Here is a 7,249-nt window from a genome sequence, read left to right as displayed (position 1 = left end):
GTCCCTTTGTCTGGCATATGACTACGATTCTGCATTTTCCAATGAAGCTGCGCTTGGATCTCACTAAAGTCTCAGAGCGATCCGTGACGCGTTCCCCTCCCAGTCTAGGGGTCGGAGGAGAGGTAACAAAGGAAAAGAAAGTATGATAACGTAGAGATCTAAAAATATGTGCAGAACACACTTCAGTCTCAGGCTCAGAGTGAAAATATAACACAACTTTAAGTAAAAGTAAAAGTATTTATTTCCTTCATATATCAAAAAGGCTTAACAAAAGATGGGAATAAATCTCAAGTAGTGTAACCATGAGAGTAAGGCCTAAAATAATAAACAGAAAAGAAGCAACACAAACTTCCCTGAGCTTCCTCTCTAACCAGAAACTGGAGAAATTTATATATATATATATATATATATATATATATATATATATATATATATATATATATATATATATATATATATATATATATATATATATATATATATACACACACACACAAAATAAAAAAAAACACTCAATCCCTACATTTCCCAGATAATCAAGTGAACCGAGCTAATAAGTTATACAATACATTGTAATTACCAACAGAAAATGAAGTAAATGCCTCCTTTCACAATATCTTTTAGTTATCCACAGGTAAAGAGTCATCACTAAAATGATCTAATATGTTCCAGGTCCCTCACAAGGATAAACTGGCAAGCCAACTAACCGTTGTTGGCACACAGCAAATGAGCGTAGGTCTCACACTCAACACACATACTTTTTTTTTTTTTTTTTTTTACATTTTGACAAAAACAGAATTAAAGACAATTATAACAAAAATCAGTCAAGGCAAATCAAACACAGACACAGACACAATAGAATTTTATCAGAGAAAATACAAATAGAGAATATCAGCATCCTAAGCAAACAGAATATTAATATGCACTGTGAGTCAATCAACCAAAGGCTAGATTTAAGGCTTTACAGCAACTTACAGGGACTAGAGCCCGAAGCCATTTGTTTTGAGAATAATGGCTGGCTGATGAAGTTATTGGCTGGCTAGCCGGCTCAGCCAAAACCTAAATGGCTGCTGCAGCCGCCAAACTTTTCATAGCTGCAAATGGCTGAAGCCATGTTTTTTGGAATAAAATTTTATATATATCAGTCTAGGAATAATATATTTACAAATCCCTCTGTAAATGTCTTCATAATATAACTAGGTATTACTGAAGTGGAGATTTCGGACTTGGAGTATGAGAGAAAGGTCATTTTGAGAAAACGGGCTTTAAAGTTCTCTTACGAGAGGTTCTCTTGTATTGCGTAAGTAGCTTACGCATCGGGAAAGTCTTCTTTCTTCGAGATCTAAAGCCAAAAAATTATCCTTAATTTTGTATTCATTGTCAACGCAGTGCAGCAGCCGACAGACCTAGGCAGGCTATATAAGCGTGCTCATTGGCTGCTCGGCTGCAACTGCTTAAGCCTATCGGTGAGCGCTCTGAACGCGGCAACCAATGAGGGCGCTTCGCGCCCTCCACACCCTTCTAACCGTCAGAATGGGCGTGGCCAGCGTGTATATATTCAGCGCTCACAGGCTAAAATTCTGATTTTCTTGTCTTCAGCGACGCTCTTCGCATCGCTGGATCTTGAGAGCCGCCGCCGTTGAAACCAGCAACCAGCAAGCTTAGGACAGCGCCTGAGGAAGCCGGCCGTCTTCGCCGCCTTCAGCCATCCGTGCCTGCTACGCTATCCGGCGACATATCCTTCACATTATTACTGTTTCTGTGTGTACTCTAAAAGAGCACGAGGCGTTTTTGTAAAAACGCCTCGTTTTTGCGGCTCGTGCCGCGCCCCGCTCAGCAACGGAGACCGCCACCTCTCTGCGCTCTCCACCTGGGCCGCGGGCACGCCACCAACGCACTCTCCGAGTGCGAAGAGCTTTCAATGTCGACCCTGCGGGCTCGACTTGAAGCTTTCGACCAAGCTGTCGCTCCGCCTGTCCCTGCCGGGCCGCGCAATAAGAAGCGCCGCTCGCAGCGACCACCGGAGACTGTTGTGACTGAGGAGCTCGCCGGAACCTCTCCCTCGAGCTCTCTCTCGCCCTCTCCCTCCCGGCCGCTCAACCGCCGGCTCTGCCCGCGCCGCCGCCGCGTCAGGAGATGAGGCGAATGTGATAGATACCCGTACTCTCCCTCTGTTCGAGCCGTGCAATACGCCGCTCACAAGGGATGGCAGAAGCGGACGGTCTCGGAGCGAGTTTCCTCTCCCTCTGTTCGAGCCGTGCAATACGCCGCTCACGAGGGATGGCAGGAGCGGACGGTCTCGGAGCGAGTTTCCTCTCCCTCTGTTCGAGCCGCGCAAACTGCGCCGCTCACAAGGGATGGCAGGAGCGGACGGTCTGAGCTCTCTTTACGTTACAAGAAAGCTACTCCGTCCTTGCGCGTCACTGGTGAAAGGGGATCAGAGTGTTTTCGTCCCGCCGTGGCCTGGACTATAACCTCCATTCTCACACATTTCTCAGTCCCCTCTTAAGTTCAGGCGACTGGAATTGTTACTATTGCAGTATACGAGCCTGTTATAAATACACGCTCGCCTGCAAGCAAATGCCGTCACAAGACATGATACTAATGTATTCTCCCCTGTGGCTCAGTGGCGGAATCTTAGACTGTCAAGCTAGAGACCGGGGTTCGGTCCCCGCTCTCGCGGTAGTTAAAGTTTATGCTGTTCGCTTCTCCGAGCTCGCGGCCAGTTTTTCTTACAGAAAACAAGCCCGCTCTCTCCCTCGTTGGGCCGCGCAGATTGCGCCGTTCAAGGGATGACAAAGCGGACGGTCACGAGCAGCGTTCAGCGTGCGCGCCTCACTCACCGGCGAAAAGAGAAGAGAGTGTGATAGTCTCGCTACGGCTAGACAACCGCCAATCCTTAAACATTTCTCAGTCCCCTCTTAAGTTCAGGCGACTGGAAATATTACTATTGCAGTAAACAAGCCTGTTTTAAACACACGCTCGCCTGCAAACAAACGCCGACGCGACACATGAGGTCGCTTTTTATATGCTCGCGCTAACTGAAAGCTTATGTGTTTCCCCTGTGGCTCAGTGGCAGAATCATACGCCTTCATGCGAGAGATCCGCGTTCGATCCCAGCTCTCGGGGAAAATAAAATTTATGCTGCTTGCTTCCCCGAGCTCGCGGCCAGTCTTTCTTACTTACAGAAAGCGAACCCGCCCCTCGCACCACACCTTCTCAGGGTGCTCGAGTATTTTTGAGCGTCTAAACACGAGAGAAGAAAAGACGGTTAAATCCCGCAGCCTCTGTCAGTCCCCGTTGCCACGGCTACTGCAGCTGTTTACCCCGCAGTCAACGAGCCGGTATCTACCCGCTCGCCTGCGCGCATCCGCCGTTCTCACGGCAACCCAGAAAAATTTCAAAAGAGCATAATGTCTGGTTGCACGGCTGACGCCGTATGTGTTTCTAGTACAGTGAATGTGCCCACGTTCTGTGCTCACCCCTGTACACAAGCACTATACATCCCGTGTCTCTCACAGAGCCCACTCTCATGAAGCAGGCAAAAGCCGCTTTAGTGTTAAAAGCAGAGGTGGGACAAAGTCATTGTTATGCAAGTCACAAGTAAGTCTCAAGTCTTTGCCCTCGAGTCCCAAGTCAAGTCGAGTCAAAGATGAGGCAAGTCCCGAGTCGAGTCAAAAGTCAAAGCCAACAAGTCTCAAGTCGAGTCCAAAGTCCTACCATTTTAGTTTCGAGTCATTTCAAGTCGTCTTACCACAGAAATAAAATGCATACAAATCATGTATGTCTGTAAGATTTGTATTTATTTAAACCTCTTTTTATACAATGACATTAATCAAATACAGTAAAAAAACAGAAAATTTAATTTTCACTAAAAAATTCACATGAATTTATTTCTTCTGCTGAACAGGAAGGAAGGGGGGGCGGGAGATGGGTGCAACTAGGGGTGTGCCGGTTTCAGATTTGGTGATGACGGTTATGACGTGAGTCAAATGTGACGGTTCGTTCGTAACATAACTGTCGGAGGGGGGGGGGGCTTTGAATAAAAGTAATATTTGTGTAGTGTTCAATGTTGTTATCAATAGAGATACGCGAATGGTGTATTATTTCATCCGCAACCGCATCACAAAACTCATCATCCGCACCAACTTTTTTTGACCAGATTTCAAAGCCGCAAGAATGCCCTTGTCTGTTCTAGAAAGGATGCAGCAAATATATTTAATGCTAATGTATGAGGCCTACGCTGAGTTTCATTAATTTACGATGAGATGCGCTCTAGTTCAGCTTCACAAGCAATGCAAGTGAACGCGGCGCATCGGAGCCTCAATGTCACGGTTATTTATTGTCTCCTATTGATACTTTGCACGTGACGTCACAAGTACTGGCTGGCGGGCAAGAACGTCGTTCTCCAGCAATGAAACCCAGTAAACTAATCAAGGGTCGCCAGTTTTGCTATACAAAAGTTGGTGTTTTGAGGTGTAAACGACATGCCAGATAGTTGTTGTGCAATTGGATGCACTAACCGCAGATGAGATAAGCAACCTTCACAGTATACACACGTCTGTGCATATTACCATCAAAGGTAATTTCAACATTTGATTGAACACAATGGGTGTATGATCATGTAATTAATCGTGTCTTTAAGTTACTGTAGTTTTGTCAATCAACACCACCAGTATTCACCAGCTGGTTCGGCGAGTCAGGTGTTTGTGTTATGAGTCTAAGCTAGGCTAACTGTACGTTCACACCGCCGCCAGCGAGAGCGGCAAAATTAATTGAAAATGAATGATTTCCAGGCACTTTGATGCTCTCGCCGGTGGCGGTGTGAACGCACAGTAACAGCTGTCGTCTTTTGCTAACAATAACAGAAGTGTGTGATAGATATCGCAAACCTCAAAACAACCTATGATTTTCAATGAGAACCAGAGATGACCCAACAGTAGAGCTAGATTATTTACGGAGGAATTATTACTGCTCGATTATCTTAAAAAAACTTGTCTGCTTTACACAATTTAGTTACCTTGGAGTTAATCCTAGTCCGTAGTTATGCAGCTAGCTCGCTAACAGACTTGATATCTACTAGAAAGACAGGACTCAACGTTGAAAATACCCATTTGTTGGCCGCCAGGTATCCGTGGTAGTCACGTGACTGCAAAGTATCAATTAGGCCTGTCACGATAACAAATTTTGCTGGACGATAAATTGTCCAAGAAATTATCGCGATAAACGATAATATTGTCGTTCTGAGACCATTTTCATTTAATATAATTATAATGGCATAATAATGCAGGTACACCTTTTCAACGATCTATAAACTTTTATTTCTAAAGAATATTAAACATTGAAAACGGAAAACATTTTAAATATCCAAAAAAATGAACAAAACAACCAAAAACAATGAAAGCAATGGACTCTTAGTGTCTGTTAACAAAATAAATGTCTGTTAATATATAAAATGAAACAAAATTGCACTTCAAAAAATATTAAACATTAGGCTTTAGACATTATTAAATGGTGATACATTCCATAACAGGCAAAACTGACAGTTAGGACCTTTGTAAACAAAAAAAAAAAGCCTCAACAAGCCATATCGCACAATTTTGCACTGTTACTTTGTCCTCCTGTTACTTTGTCAAGTGATTGTGTACTGTCGGGAAGACGGAGACGCACTTTATTGCGTGTGTATGCTACGCACTGAAAATACTTGGTTAGGATTAGGGGTGAGGAGTGCGTGCGTATTACACGCCATAAAGAGCGTATCATATGCACGCAAAAACTATTTTTGGCGTATAAATGGCACGAGAAATAACATTCGTGGTATAGATATGCATTTTCATGTGATCGGGCTCGCTGTCGCAACTCACAACTAGCATCTTCTCTCTCTCCCGGCAGTAGCCGCAAACAGTCCCGCCGGCGCTTTCCCACACAAAGACCATGTGACTGACAAGCGCCGCGCCGCCGCCTCCCCACACAAAGACCATGCAACTGACAACAAGAGGGTTCACTCCTCCTATACGCTAAAGAACCGAGAGTGGTCATCCAGTCTCTTTGGTAGAGAGAGAGAGAGAGACGAGGAAAACAAACAAGCATGCAAATGGAATTATCGCGGCCGGAAAAATTATCGAGCTAATTTTTTTTATCGTGCGATTAATCGACTTATCGACTATCGCGACAGGCCTAGCATCAATAGGTTTTAATTATTAAATACATGCAATAGGCTCTATGCACGAACGCTGCTAACGTATTTCCGGTAGGATCTAAGCCGGCGTCTTTACTTCCGCATAGCGCGTTCTATAGGACAATTCACTTTAATAAAATTCATTTTCTCAGAAACGGAGACAACGATTTTAGAAACTGATTCGCTAGTCGGATTTTTTTGCAATATGAGAGAATACTCACCCTCAAAGTTGTTGATGTAGCTTGAAATTTATAATTTAAAGAACTTCTCTATCTTACTCATATGTGTAACAGTTAACTGCCTCACAATATTGTTAACATCATTCACGTTAACCGCAGGAAGTGTTTGTAAACAGCGAGTGTAATTTGCCATTATCTCCACCTAATGCAAAAACGGCTTCTGACGCAGCACCGGATGTAACTGGGCAGGCTGAGACAAAACGCGGAAGCGATCGTACATAGAGCCTATTGGTTGATGAAACATTTATTAAAATTAAGATACAATTTGTACAAAACGAACTTCGCTTTAAAGAAAGGATTTCTACAAAGCAAAACTTAATGAAGTGGTAAAAATCATGTCTGACGATTTACAAAACAAAACTTCATTAAGTGGTAAAAACCATGTCTCCCGATTGCAAATGTTCATTGCTAATGTTTATAATTGCAAATGTTTTTCATTTGTTTAATAAATCGCATAATGATGGCATATCATTATATCATAGCTTTTATTTCTATCTAAAATAATTGGGTCGGTCAGGGGGTACTTGGCAAAGAATCAAATACAGTTGGAAACGACGTAGACCATTAATAACACAGACTGTTAACAATTGTTTTTAATTAGTATTTAAACATTCTCTATGATAAAAATTTTTTTTGTAAAAAATATTTTAATAACACGGTTTTGGCGGTTATATAGATCTAATGATGGTGTTCAACTATAACCGTCGGTCTCACGGTTATATACTAACCGTCACACTCCTAGGTGCAACTGTGATGCAATTATTAATAATTGTAATTTTTGCATCACAATAAGTGTATTGTCAAAACATTTTAGTAACTAAACTGAATTTTA

Source organism: Scardinius erythrophthalmus (assembly GCF_964197995.2).
Source record: "Scardinius erythrophthalmus genome assembly, chromosome: 9".
Lineage (NCBI taxonomy): Eukaryota > Metazoa > Chordata > Actinopteri > Cypriniformes > Leuciscidae > Scardinius > Scardinius erythrophthalmus.
The sequence above is the reverse complement of the archived record's forward strand: the minus strand, read 5'-3'. Positions refer to the sequence as shown.